The sequence below is a fragment of the Pan paniscus genome, chromosome X, assembly GCF_029289425.2.
Source record: "Pan paniscus chromosome X, NHGRI_mPanPan1-v2.0_pri, whole genome shotgun sequence".
Classification (NCBI taxonomy): Eukaryota; Metazoa; Chordata; class Mammalia; order Primates; family Hominidae; genus Pan; species Pan paniscus.
In genome coordinates, this window is record NC_073272.2 from 134,796,073 (window position 1) to 134,811,520 (window position 15,448).

Sequence of the window (15,448 nt, forward strand, 5' to 3'; positions counted from 1 at the left end):
AGCCTCTATCCAGCTTTTTGTGCATTGTCAGAAAGGACTTCTCAGAATTCTAGCAAGACCTAAGTTTACATTTCCTAAGGATTCTAAGATAGTAAAAATTACTAAAATATTGGTATATTTTAAATATTTACATTTAATGAACATCTTTATCACCTAGTACAAGAATATAAATATATTAATTACTGAAGATAACTTCAGAACTCTAAAACTTGAGGCCTTTCCTGAAAATCATACCTTACCTGTTGGCCCTAGAAGAGATCTGTTTACCTCTACTTTGAAGTGTATTCTACAGTAATTCTTCAGCCACCTCTTCTCAACTAGGTTCCTTTCCTATGAATGCGGGGAAGTAGAGGGTGAGCAGTGAAGAACTAGAGGCCCTTCATTTTAGCCTGGAGTGGAAGGAAACACTTGTACTGCCTTATCTCCCAAGAAGTACAGTTCATCTTGGGAAGACTAGAGTCCCTTTCCCTAAGATGTTACTTACATGCTGCTGTAACACATACACACCCCACACACACATACCAAGGGAACAGGGAAGAGAAAAAGAAGTATACTTTTTTTTTTTTTTGAGACGAAGTTTTGCTCTGTCGCCCAGGCTAGAGTGCAGTGGCACGATCTTGGCTCACTGCAATCTCCACCTCCCGGGTTCAAGCAATTCTCCCTCCCTCAGCCTCCCAAGTAACTGGGATTACAGGTGCCCACCAACATGGCTGACTAATTTTTGTATTTTTAGTAGGATGGGATTTCGCCATGTTGGCCAGGCTAGTCTCTAACTCCTGGGCTCAAGTGATCTGCCTGCCTCGGCCTCCCAAAGTGCTGGGATTACAGGCATGAGCCACCGCGCCTGGCCAGAAGTGTACAATTCTTAACCCCAATTCCTCCATTTACAAGCAGAGAGATTGTATAATTAACACCGAGAAGTTCTTTGTTTACCAAGCAAATGACCTTGACAAAGTCTCCAAGTCTTGATTTCTTTACCTGTTGGGAGTTTTAAAGCATACCCTCAAATTATTTTCCCATCAAAAATGGAGTCTCTTGTCCCCTGCCCTTGAATCTGGGCAGGCTTGAGACTGCTACTAAAGGAATACAGCAGAAATGATACTCTGTTACTTCTGAGGTGGGGTCATAAAAGACTTTGTAGCTTCCATCTTGTTCAGTAGAAGCACTTGCTCTTGGATCCCATGTAGGAAGTCTGATCAATATGGAGAGGCACCTGTAGGCTGTCTGGTGGTTATTCTGAACTGAGCTTGTTCTTCAGCCACCTCAGCCATCTCATTTTGTCTTAGAAGTGGATCCTTCAGCTCCAGCAGTTGCAACCCCGAAACATTTGAGTCATCTTAGCTGAGGCCCTACATATCTTGAATAGAGAAGAGCCATCCCTCTGTGCCCTGTCCACATTCCTAACTCACATAATTTGAAAGCATAATAACATGGCTATTGTTTTACACTGTTGAACTTTGGAGTGGTTCGTTACACAGCAGTAGAGAGTGGTAATATCTTTAAAGCAGATATAACATCTGGTAGGATGAACAACTGGGAAACAGACACTAAAGCATTTAGAAAACAGACCTATAGCCAGGCGCAGTGGCTCACGCCTGTAATCCCAGCACTTTGGGAGGCTGAGGTGGGCAGATCACAAGGTCGGGAGATTGAGACCATCCTGGCTAACACAGTGAAACCCCGTCTCTACTAAAAATACAAAAATTAGCCGGGTGTGGTGGCGGGCGCCTGTAGTCCCAGCTACTCGGGAGGCTGAGGCAGGAGAATGGCATGAACCCGGGAGGCGGAATACAGTGAGCTGAGACTGTGCCACTACGCTCCAGCCTGGGCGACAGAGTGAGACTCTGTCTCAAAAAAAAGAAAGAAAAAAAGAAAAAAGAAAACAGACCTATAAATAGCTAACGGGTATATGCTCAACATCACTAATCAGGAAAATGCAAACTAAAACGACAATGAGATATCATGTCACACCTGTTAGAATGGCTGTTATCAAACAAACAACAACAACAAAACAAGATAAGTGTTGGTGAAGATGTGGAGAAAAAAGAACCCTTGTATACTCTAGGTGGGAATGTGAATTGGTACAGCCATTATAGAAAACAATATTGAGATTTCTCAAAAAATTAAAAATAGAACTACCATCTGATCCATCAATACCACTTCTACATATATATTTAATTAAAATCAATATCCCAAAGAGATATTTACACTACCATGTTCATTGCAGCACTTTTCACAATAGCTAAGATATGAAATCAATCTTAGTGTACATAGACTGATAAATGGATGAAGGAAATGTGAGATATGCATACAGGGATTTTGTTGTATTGTGCTTCACTTTATTGTGTTTTACAGATACTGTGTTTTTGACAAATTGCAGATTTGTGGCAACCCAGATTTGTGGCTAAAGCATGTGCTCACTTTGTGTCTCTTTGTCACATTTTGGTAATTCTCACAATATTTCAAATTGTTTCATTATTACTATATCTGTTATGGTGATCTGTGATCAATAATCTTTAATGTTAGTACTCTAATTGTTTGGGGGTGTGTATTAGTCTGTTCTCACCGTGCTATAAAGATACTACCTGAGACTGGGTAATTTATAAACAAAAGAGGTTTAATTGACTCACAGTTCTACATGGCTGGGGAGGCCTCAGGAAACTTACAATCATGATGGAAGAGGTAGGAGAAGCAAGTACCTTCTTCAGAAAGCAGCAGGAGAGAGAGTGCAGAAGGCAAATGCTAGACACTTATCAAACAACCAGATCTCCTGAGAACGCCCTCATTATCACAAGAACAGCATGGGGGAAACTACCCCCATGATCCAATCATTTCCCATGAGGTCCCTCCCTCAACACATGGGGATTACAATTCGATATGAGGTTTGGGTGGGGACACAGAGCCAAACCATATTATTTCACCCCGGCCCGTCCCAAATCTCATGTCTTTTTCATATTTCAAAACAAATCATGCCTTCCCAACAGTCTCCCAAGGTTTTAACTCATTCCAGCATTAACTCAAGAGTTCAAGTCCAAAGTCTCATCTGAGACAAGGCAAGACCCTTCTTATGCTTATGAGCCTGTAAAATCAAAAGCAAGTTACTTACTTCCAAAATAAAATGGGGGTATCTTGGGTATTACAGTTGGGTAAATGTTCCCATTTCAAATAGAAATTGGCCAAAGGGGTCCAGGCCCCATGCAAGTCTGAAACCCAGCAGGTCAGTCATTAAATGTTAAAGCTCTGAAACGATCTCCTTTGACTCCATGTCTCATATCAAAAGCATGCTGATGCAAGGGGTGGGCTTCCACAGCCTTGGGCAGCTCTGCTCCTGTGACTCTAGAGAGTACAGCTTCTGAGGCTGCTTTCATGAGTTGGTATTGAATGCCTGAGGCTTTTCCAGGTGCATGGTGCAAGCTATCAGCGAATCTACCTTTCTGAGGTCTGGAAGATAGTGGGCCTCTTCTCACAGTCTCACTAGGCAGTGCCCCAGTGGGGCCTCTGTGTGGGGGTTCCAATCCCATATTTCCATTCCACACTGCCCTAGCAGAGGTTCTCTATGAGGGCTCTGCCCCTGCAGCACACTTCTGCCTGGACATCCAGGCATTTCCATACATCTTCTGAAATCTAGGCAGAGGTTCCTGAAGCTCAACTCTTGTCTTCTGTGCACCTGAAGGCCCAACACCAAGTGGAAGCCACCAAGGCTTTGGGCTTGCACCTTCTGAAGCAATGGCCCTAGCTGTACCTTGGCCCCCTTTAGCCACAGCTGGAGCTGGAGTGACTGGGACACAGGGCACCAAGTCCTGAAGCTGCACAGAGCAACGGGGCCCTTGGCCTAGCCCATGAAGCCATGTTTTCCTCCTAGGCCTCTGGGCCTGTGATGGGAGGGACAGCCTTCAAGATCTCTGATATGCCCTGGAGACATTTTCTTCATTGTCTTGGCTATTAACATTCGGCTCCTTGTTACTTATGCAAATTTCTGTAGCCAGCTTGAATTCCTCCCCCAAAAATGGGTTTTTCTTTTCTACCAAATGGTCAGGCTGCAAATTTTCTAAACATTTATGCTTTGCTTCCTTTTTAAATGTAAGTTCCTATTTTAAATCATCTCTGTGAATGCATATAACTGTATGGTTTCAGGAAAAGCCAGGTCACATCTTGAATACTTTGCTGCTTAGAAATTTCTTCTGCCAGATACCCTGTGTCATCTCTCTCAAGTTCAAAGCTCCACAGATGTCTAGGGCAGGGACAAAATGCCACCCGTCTCTTTGCTAAAGCATAGCAAGAGTGAACTTTGCTCCAGTCCCCAATAAGTTCCTCATCTCCATCCACGACCACCTCAGCCTGGACTTCATTGTCCATATCACTATCAGCATTTTGATCACAACCATTTAACAACCTCTAGGAAGTTCCAAACTTTCCCTCATCTCCCTGTCTTCTGAGCCCTCCAAACTGTTTAAACCTCAGCCTGCTACCCAGTTCCAAAGTCACTTCCACATTTTCAAGTATCTTAATAGCAGTAAGCTCCCCACTATCCTGGTACCAATTATCTGTATTAGTCCATTCTCACACTGCTATAAGGATACTACCTGAGACAGGGCAATTTATAAACAAAAGAGGTTTAATTGACACAGTTCCACATGTCTGGGGAGGTCACAGGAAACTAACAATCGTGGCAGAAGATGAAGGAGAAGCAAGCACAAGGCAACGGGTGGATGGGAAGCCCCACAAACATAAACCATCAGATCTCATGAGAACTCCCTCACTATCATGAGAACTGCATGGGGGAAACTACCCCCATGATCCAATCACCTCCCACCAGGTCCCTCCCTCAACACGTGGGGATTACAATTCAAGATGAGGTTTGAGTGGGGACACAGAGCCTAACCATATCAGGCTGCCACAAATTGCACCCACATAAGATGGTGAACTTAATTGATAAACAGTTGTGTGTGCTCTAACTGCTCCATCAATCACTCATTCTGACATCTCTCTCCCTCATCTTAGGCCACCCTATTCCATGAGACACAGCCATGTTGAAATTAGGCCTATTAATGACCCTACAGTGACTTCTAAGTATTTAAGTGAAAGGAAGAGTCACACCTCTATCACTTTAAAACAAAAGCTAGAAATGATTAAGCTTACTGAGGAAGCCATGTCAAAAGCCAAGATAGGCCAAAAGCTAGGTCTCTTGTACCAAATTGCCAAGTTTTGAATATAAGGGCAAGGTTCTTAAAGAAAATTAAAAGTGCTACTCCAGTGAACACACAGATAAGAGAGAAAAACAGCCTTGTTGCTGCTATGGAGAAAGTTTGAGTGATCTAGATAGAAGATGAAACCAGCTACAACATTTCCTCAAGCCAAAGCCTAATCCAGAGCAAGGCCCTAACTCTCTTCAATTCTATGAAGGCTAAGAGAAGTGAGGAAGCCACAGAAGGAAGGTTTAAAATTAGCAGAGATTGGTTCATGAGGTTTAAGGAAAAAGGCATCTCCATAGCATAAAGGTGCCAGCTGAAGCAGCAAGTGCTGATGTAGAAGCTGCAGCAAGTTATCCAGATCTAGCTAAGATAATTCATAAAGGTGACTATACTAAACAATAGATTTTCAATGTATACAAAACAGCCTTCAATTGGAAGAAGAAGCCATCTAGGACTTTCATAGCTAAAGAGGAAAATTCAATGCCTGTCTTCAAAGTTTCAAAGGACAGACTGCCTCTCTTGTTAGATGCTAAAGCCGTTGGTGATTTTAAGTTGAAGTCAATGCTCACTTACCGTTTTGAAAACTTTAGGGCTCTTAAGAATTATGCTAAATCAACTCTGCCTGTGCTCTATAAATGGAATAACAATGCCTGAATGACAGCACATCTGTTTACACCATGCTTTACTGACTATTTTAAGCCCACTATTGAGATCTACTGTTCAGAAAAAAAAAAGATCTATTTCAAAATATTACTGCTCATTGACAATGTAATGGTCACCCAAGAGCTCTGGTGGAGATCTACAAGGAGATAAATGTTGTTTTCATGCTTACTAACAACATCCATTCCAACTCTAACAACATCCATTCTACAGCCCATGAATCAAGAAGTAATTTTGACTTTCAAGTCATTATTTAAGATATACATTTTATAAGGCTATGGTTACCATAGTGGGTAGGAGAATCATTCTCTACCATTATTGATAGAGAGTGATTCTTCTAATCAATCTGGGCAAAGCAAATTGAAAACCTTCTGGAAGATTCACCATTCTAAATGTCATTAAGAACATTAATAATTTATGGGAAGAGACAAAAATACCAACATTAACAGGAGATTAAAAGTAGTTGTTTCCAACCCTGTAGATGACTTTGAGGAGTTCAAGACTTCAGTAGAGGAAGTAACTACAGATGTGGTGGAAATAGCTAGAAATGAAGCCTGGAGATGTGACCAAATTGCTGCAATCTCATGATAAAACTTTACAGGGTGAACAGTTCCTTCTTTTGGATGAGCAAAGCAAGTGGTTTCTTGAGATGGAATCTACTTGTAGTGAAAATGCTATAAACATTATTGAAATAACAACAAAGGATTTAGAATATTACATAAAATTAGTTGATAGAGCAGTGGCAAGATTTAAAAGGATGGACTCCAATTGTGAAAGAAGGTCTACTGTGGGTAAAATGATATCAAACAGTATTGTATGCTCCAGAGAAATTTTTCTTGAAAGGAAAATTCCATTGGTGCAGTAAACATCATTGTCTTATTTGAAGAAACTGCCATAGCCACCTCAGCCTTCAGTCGCCACCACCCTGATCAGTCATCAGTCATCAATATTGTGACAAGATCCTCTACGAGCAAAAAGACAACTTGTTGAAGCCTCAGATGATCATTAGAATTTTTCTAGTAATAATGTATTTTAAATTAAGGTATGTACATTGTTTTCATAGACATAATGTTATTGCACACTTAATAGATGACAGTATAGCATAACCATAACTTTCGTATGCACTAGGAAACCAAAAATTTGTGTCACTCGCTGTATTGCAATATTTGCTTTATTGCAGTGGTCTGAAGCCTAACCTTCAATATCTCTGAGGCATGCCTGTATATACGTAAAATAGAATTGTATTCAAATGTTAAAAATAAGGAAATCCTTTTATTTGTGACAACATAGATTAATCTGAAGGACATTATGCTAAGAGAAGTATGCCAGGCACAGAAAGACAAATTTTGCATAACCTCACTTATATGTGGAATCTAAAAATGTTGAACTCATGCAAGCAGAGAGTAGAATGGTGGTTGCTAGGAGATGGAGGTGTGGGAGAAATTGGGAGATGTTGCTTAAAGGTTAAAGTTTCAGTTATGCAGGATGAATCAGTTCTGGAAGTCTAATGTACAGCATGATGAGTATAATTATACTGATTGTATACTTGAAATTTGCTAAGAGAGTAGATTTTAAATGTTCTCATCATATAAAAAAATGGTAACTGTGAGGTATGGATGTGTCGATTAGCTTAATCATAGTAATAATTTCACAATGTGTATTAATCACATTGTGGACATTAAACAGATATAATATTTATTTGTCAATAAAGTTGGGTGGAAAAAGATTGAGATTGAGAACACAAACAGAAAGATACCCACTTGTGTAAGTATAGGGTTGAATGTCAGTCAAAAGCAAGAAATTTTCACTGGGAAAGGTTATGGTTCAGTGTGAAATACCAAGCATAATAACTATAGTAAAAAGATGAAGGTTCAGTGTGAGACATTAGCATGAAGATGGCCCCTGGAATAAGGTGCTCTCAATATGAGAAACAATTCCAAAGATGACTGCTGAAATAAGGTTAGGTTCTGTTTAAAAGAAAGACTAGCTGGGCACAGTGGTGTACGTCATAATCCCAGCTACTCAGAATGTTGAGGAGGGAGGATAGCTTTAGCCCAGGAATTCAAGACTAGCTTGGCCTAAGTAACATAGAGAGACCCTGTCTCAAAAAACAAACAAAAAAAAACACACACACAAATTAAACAGAGTTTAATTGAGCAAAGACTGATTTACAAATTGGGCAGCCCTCAGAACCTGAAGACATTCAGAGAGCTCTGCTTTGCAAAGTGGACAGGCAGTATTTATGGACAGAAAATGGAAGTGAGAAAAAAAAAGAAGAAAAGAACATGGAAATGAGGGACAGAAATAGCTTGATTGGTTACAGCTTGGCATTTGCCCCATTTGGGCATGATCAATTGGCAGCCTGTGACTGGCTGAAGCTTGACTGTTGCAATTTTCTGAGACTCAGCTAGATGTTACCAAAAAATATATACTCCTAAATAAGGCTTTCAGTTTCTTTACAGACTTAAGGTAGGGAGACATCCTCAGGCCAAACTTAATTTAAATTAACAGTTTGGTTAAATTAAACTAAGTTTAACAACAAAAAAGTTCATTTTTTGTTGTTAATTAACAACAAAAAAGATCACTAGATTAATAAATTTTAAGTTCAGTATGACACAGCCACCATGAACATGACTGCTAGAATAAGATAAAGGTTTAGAGTGTGACAACAAACTAGAAGTTAACTGCAGGAATGGGAGAAAGTTCAGTGTGACATAACAACAAAGAAAATAACTGATGCGTTATGAGTAAGGGTTAGAATGAGACAGTAAGCATGAAGATGACTGCTAGAATGAGGTTAATATTCAGCATGAGATAGCAATCATAACGACTAGATTAAAGCTATTCTTTAGTGTGTGACAAGATCTGGAAGATGAATGCTGCAATAAAATTGTATTCAGTGTGAAGGCTGGGCGCGGTGGCTAATGCCTGTAATCCCAGCACTTTGGGAGGCCGAGGCCGGTGGATCACTCGAGGCCAAGAGTTTGGGTCCAGCCTGGAAAACATGGTGAAATTCCATCTCTCCTAAAAATACAAAAATTAGCTGGGTGTGGTGGTGCATGCCAGTAATCCCAGCTACTCAGGAGGCTGAGGCAGGAGAATCGCTTGAACCCGGGAGGCAGAGGTTGCAGTGAGCTGAGATCGTGCCACTGCACTCCAGCCTGGGCAACAGAGTGAAACTCCGTCTCAAGAAAACAGAGTGAGTCTTGAAAAAAAAAATTGTATTCAGTGTGAGAAAACAAACATGCTGATTACTGCTGGAATAAAGGTTCGGAATGAGACAACAAATCTGAACATGACTATCAGAATATGATGAAGGTTCAAAGTGTGGCAACTAGTATGAAGATGTCTGCTGAGATAAGGTTAAGGTTTAGTATGTGACAATAAGCAAGTAGATGTCTTACCAAAATGGTTAAGCTTCAGTGTGAGACAACAAGCATGAACATAACTGCTGAAGGAAGGTTAGGAGGAAGGTTTGTCAGCATAAGACAAATAACATGAAAATGATCACTGGAATGAGGTTATAATTCACTATAATAAAACAAGCATGAAGATGATCAGTGTGAGCTTATAATTATGAAGAAATCCACTGGAATACAGATAAGATTTATTGTGAGACATCAAGCATGAAGCTGACTGACTGCTGCTATTAGACTAATGTTCAGTGTGAGTCAACAAACCTGAGGGTAACCCCTGATACAAGGTAAAGGTCAAGTGTCACACATTGTCAGGAACATGATTTCTTGCATAAGATTAAGATTATGTGTGAGACTGCCCCCATGATAATGACCACAGGAATAAGATAAAAGTTCCTTCTGGAAGAGCAAGCATGATGATGGTTGCTGGAATTAGGTTAAAATTAATTGTGAAGCCAGGCGCGGTGGCTCACGCCTGTAATCCCAGAACTTTGGGAGGTCGAGTTGGGCAGATCATTTGAGGTCAGGAGTTTGAGACTACTGGGCAACATGATGAAACCCTGTCTCTACTAAAAATACAAAAATTAGCCAGGCATGATGGGGCATGCCTGTAATCCCAGCTACTTGGGAGGCTGAGGCAGGAGAATCACTGGAACCTGGGAGGCGGAGGTTGCAGTGAGTCGAGATCACACCACTGCACTCCAGTCCTGGCAACAAAGTGAGACTCTGTCACAAAAAAAAAAGAAAAAAGAAAGATTCATTGTGAGACAAAATGCAGGAAGATGGCCAGTTGAATAATGTTTTGCTTCATGTGTGATATCTTGTATTCAGTTGGCCACTGGAATCAATATACAGTTTGCAACAAGAAGCATGAAGTACAGCACTGGAATAAGTTTGAGTTTCAGTCAGTGACAACCATCATAAAGATGACTGCTAGAATAAAGTTAAGGTTCACTGCAGCAAAAGAAAAAAAAAAAGAAGATCACTGTTGGAATAAGGTTAAAGTTCAGTGGGACCCAACACCATTAATGTGGCCACTGGAATAAGATTAAGATTTAGAGTATTTCAACAACCTATGGGAATAGGTTAATGTTTAATGTGACACAACTACCAAGAAGATACCTGTTAGAATGAGAATGAGGCAACATTCAGATGAGACAAGAAGCATGAAGATGACTACTGGCATAAGCTTATGCTTCAGCGTGAGACATCAAACATGAAAATGGCCACGGTAATAAAGTTAATATTCAGTGTGAGGCAATAAGAATGAAGATGACTGCTGGGAAGTGTGAGAAAAACAAGTATGAATGTGACCACTAAGGCCAGGTGTAGTGGCTCATGCCTGTAATCCCAGTGCTTTAGGAGACTGAGGTGGGAGGATTGCTTGAGGCCAGAAGTTTGAACCAGCCTGGTCAACATAGCAAGATCTCATTTCTAAAAATAAAAATAAAAAATAAAATTAGCCAGTTGTGCCACAAGTGACTTGTGCCTGTGGTCCCTGCTACTCAGGATGCTAAGGCGGGAGGATCGCTTGTGCCCAGGAGTTCAGGGCTGCAGTGAGCTGTGATTGTGTCACTGCACTCCAGCCTTGGTGACAGAGTGAGACCCCATCTCTAAAAACAAACGAATAAACAAAAAGTGAGTGCTGTAATCAGTTTAAGATCAATGTGAGGACACCTGCATAAAGATAATTGCTGGAATATGGTTAAGATTGTGTGCAAAAGTAAATGGAACATTAACATGACTGCTTTAATGAAGTTAAATGTCACTGTGAAAAAACAGGCAGGAAAGTAAAGACCAAAAGTGGTTGTCTTTACTGTGCTTTACTGTGACACAGCAAGCAAGAAGATGACTGCTTGAATAAGGTTTAATTTGTTTTGTGTGGCAAAGAACATGAAGATGATCACTGGAATAAGGTTAAGATTTAATGTAAGACAGTAAGGATGATGATGACTACTGGAATAAGGCTAATGTTCAGTATTAGATAATAAGTAAAAGGATGACCTCTGGAATTAGTTTAAGATTCAGCATGTGACACCTTAATGATGATGACTGCTGGAAAAACTATTCAGCATGAAAAAAACAGGAATGGGCATGACTACTACAAATGATTATACTGCAGGGTGAGATAAGAGTGAAGATTAGCACTGGAACAAGATGAAGTTTCATTGTGGGACAGCTAGCATGATGAAGACAACTGGAAAATGTTAAGGTTCAATATCTTTAACAAAGACAACAAAAAAATGAATATGGGTCATATGCTGGAATATGATTCCAGGTCCATGTGAAATGGCAAGCATGATGATGAATGCTGAAATAAGGTAGAGGTTTGGTGTAACATGAGAAGCATGAAGATGACTGCTGGAATAATTTTAAGGTTCCTTGTGAGACTACATGCAAGGAGATGACTGCTAAAAAATGTAAGGCTCAATATGTGACAAGCATGAAGATAATGACTGTACTAAGGTTATGCTTCAGTGGGAGATAATGATGACCACAGGAATAAGGTAAAGATTCATTATGAGCCTACAAGGATGAAGATAACCACTGTTATAAGGTTGATATGGTTTGGATCTGTGTCCCCACCCAAATCTCATGTTGAAATGTAATCCCCAATGCTGGAGGTGGGACCTAATGTGAGGTGATTTGATCATGGGGGTGGAGTTCTTATGAATGGTTTAGCACCATTGCCCCTTGGTATTATATAGTGAATGAGTTATCATGAGATATGGTTGTTTGAAAGTGTATAGCATCTCCCCTCGCTCTCTCTTGCTTCTTCTCCAGCCATGTAAGATGTGTCTTCTTCCCCTTTGCCTTCCACTATGATTGTAAGCTTCCTGAGGCCTCCCCAGAAGCAGAAGCCAAGCAGATGCCAGCATCATGCTTCCTATACAGCCTGCAGAACCATGAGCCAATTAAACCTCTTTTCTTTATAAATAACCAGTCTCAGATATTTATTTATAGCAGTGTGAGGACAGAGTAATACAAAGGTTGAGGTCATTAAGAGACCACAGGCATGAAAATGAAAAATGACTACTATAATAGGCATGAAAGTGAACATTAGAATAAAGGTGAAGTTAGGTATGACACAACAAACATGAAGATGACCACTGGAAAGGTTAACATCACATGTGAGACTTCGAGTGTAATGATGACTGCTGAAACAATGTCAATGTTCAAAGTATGAGGCAAAAAGTATAAGGATGATTCTGAAATAAGCTAAGGTAAATGATCAACAAGCATTATGATGAATTCTGGTAAAGATTAAGGTCCTTTGTGACACAAAAACCATGAGGATGACAGCTGGAATATGTTAAGGTTCAATGTGCAGCAGAGAGCTAGAAGGACACTACTGGAATAATGTTACAGTTCAGTGTGAGACTGCCAGCAAGAAGATGACAGCTGGGATAAGGATAAAGGTAAGACCTGAACAATAAGGATGAAGGTTACTACTAAAATAAGGGTAGTATTCAGTGTGAGACAATAAGCAGGAAGGTGACCACTGGAATAAGGATAGCATTTGTTTTGAGAAAGGAGGCACGAAGATGACCTCTGGAATAAGGCAAAGTTTCAGTATGAGAAAAGGAGTACAAAAATGATGGATGGAATAAGGCTATAGTTCAATGAAACTATAATAAAAATGAAGGTGACTGCTGGAATATATTTATGGTTCAGTATGAGACAAAATACATAAAGATGATTGCAGAAATAATGCTAAGTTTCCCTTTGAGACATCAGCCATGAAGTGGAATCATGGGATAAGGTTAAGTTTCAGTGTATGAAAATTAGCATGAAAATGATTGCTTGAGTAATGTTCAGGCTCGATGTGAGACAAGCATGATAATGACTACTGGGATACATTTCTAATTCACTGTGAGAGAGCAAGAATGAAGATGACCACTTTAATAAGGTTATGTTTCACAGTGAGGAAATAAGCATGAAAATTACCACTAGGAAAATAAAAAATAAAAAATAAAAAAAAGAAAATTACCACTAGGATTAGGTAAAAGTTCAATTTATGACAACGTGCATGCAGATGACCACTGGAATAAGGTTATCCTTCTGTGTGAGAAAACCACCATGGAATGACACTGGAATGTGTCTATTTTTTTAGTGGGAGACAAAGAACAGGAATGTGAATACTGGAATAAGGAAACAGTTTAGTGTGAGAGTAGCATGAAGCTGACCGCTATAATAATGTTAAGGTTCAGTTGAGACAGCAAGCATGAAGAATAATACTGGAATGTGCATATGCTTCATTGTGACACAACAATAGGAAAACATCCAACCAAATAAAGGTAAGGTTCAGTGTGCGACAACAACTATGATGATGAATGCTAGAATAATTAATCTCACCTATAAAATGGAGATAAAAATAGTACTTATAGGGTTTTTTGAGATGATTAAGTGAGATAGACATAAAGAACTGAGCACAATTCTTGATTCTAGTAAGCTTTAAATCATTGGTGGCTGTGGCTATTTTCTTATTATCATCTTTGCCAGCAACAGCAGCACCATCACAATGGTCATAATAGTCATTTCCAGTAAATCAGTGCCCCTTTTAAATTGGCTGATGCTGTGTGGGTTCTTCTGTTGGCTGGATTTAACAGGAAATCTTCTTTCAGGAAAGAATATACAGAGTTACATTTTTTTTTCCAGTGGTTAATGTCTCCCATCTGTGGTTGGAAACTAGGCAAAAAAAACTTAAAAAATAACAATAAAAAAACTTAGCCACTAGGAAGATTAAAGATAGCATTCAAAGTGGGAGGTACACGCTTATAGTTTCCAGTGGAGAAGGTTCCTTTCCCCTACGTAATGGTAAATTTTAGGTGTCCACTTTACTGTATTAAGGGATACTCAGATAGCTGGTAAAGTGTTGTTTCTGGATATATCTGTGAGAATGTTTCCAGAAGAGATTGGCATTTGAATCAGTAGACTGAGTAAGGAAGATCCTTCCTTACCCAGTGTGGGTCAGCACCATCCACTCCACTGAGAGCCCAGATAGAACAAGAAAGCAGGGGAAAGGTGAATTTGCTGTCTCTTCTGAAACTGGGACACCCTTCTTCTGCCCTTGGATATCAAAACTCCAGATTTTCTGGCCTTTGGACTTTGAGACGTGCACCAGTGCCCACCCAGATTCTCAGGCCTTGGGCCTGGGACTGAGAGTTACACCACTGGTTTCCCTGGTTCTGAGGCCTTCAGACTTGTACTGAGCCACACCACCAGCTTCCCTAGTCTCCACCTTGCGGATGGCCTATCATGGGAATTCTCAGCTTCCATAATTGCATGAGCTAATACTCCTAATAAATACCCTCCCATATATCTATATCTATATATCTTATTGGTTCTGCCTCTTTGGAGAACGAGTATACCCTGCCGACAATTTTTTTAAAGTAAATAGGGCTACTTTTCTGTTACTCCCACATATCCTTACTTCTACAAGAATCCTGAGGGAGGGAGGCACTTTGCAGCTGAAAGGGAAACAGTAAAACAATAAGTTGGATGTGTTGGGTAGATATCACATTTAGAGAAGAAAGGAAGTCACCCTCTGAGCAGGAGGCTACATAGGTTCCTTTGTGCACCATAAATAGTCCTACCTCTCTCTCTACTCCTTTCCCACCATGTCTCTAGCCAGCATTTCCTACTCAATCTCCCTTAGTGAAGCCCTTGCCCAGACATCAATCAGTGCATCATCAGAAGGGGAAAGACCCAAGTAAGATCTGACTCTGATAGGAAAGCTCTAGTGAAAGCCTGTAGGTCTGCTCTTTGGGAATATAGCAGTTACTAGGCTATTCTGTGCCACTTAATGCACTACTAAAAGTAGAGACACATAGACATTCTATCCAGTATAGCTTGGGATTTGCAACCTAATCAGCTCTTTCCAAGCCTTGACACAACTTCTTGAATTGTGTCTTTATATGTAGACACAAAAACACTAGGCCTCTTCAATGCAAGGTTTGAAGTAGCTAGTCAGTGCCTCTTGTCCTTTGGGAAACCTGACATAACCCTGACAACCTTTTTGAGGAGATACCTTATTCTTAGAACCAACTCAGGACACCATGAGTGCAAATATCAACAGGAAATAGAAAATCCCTTCTCTTACTTCATTTACCTTTCTAAAAGCCAGACCGACAATTAGTCTGCATTAAGCCATACAAAGAAACAACAAATCTTCCTGTA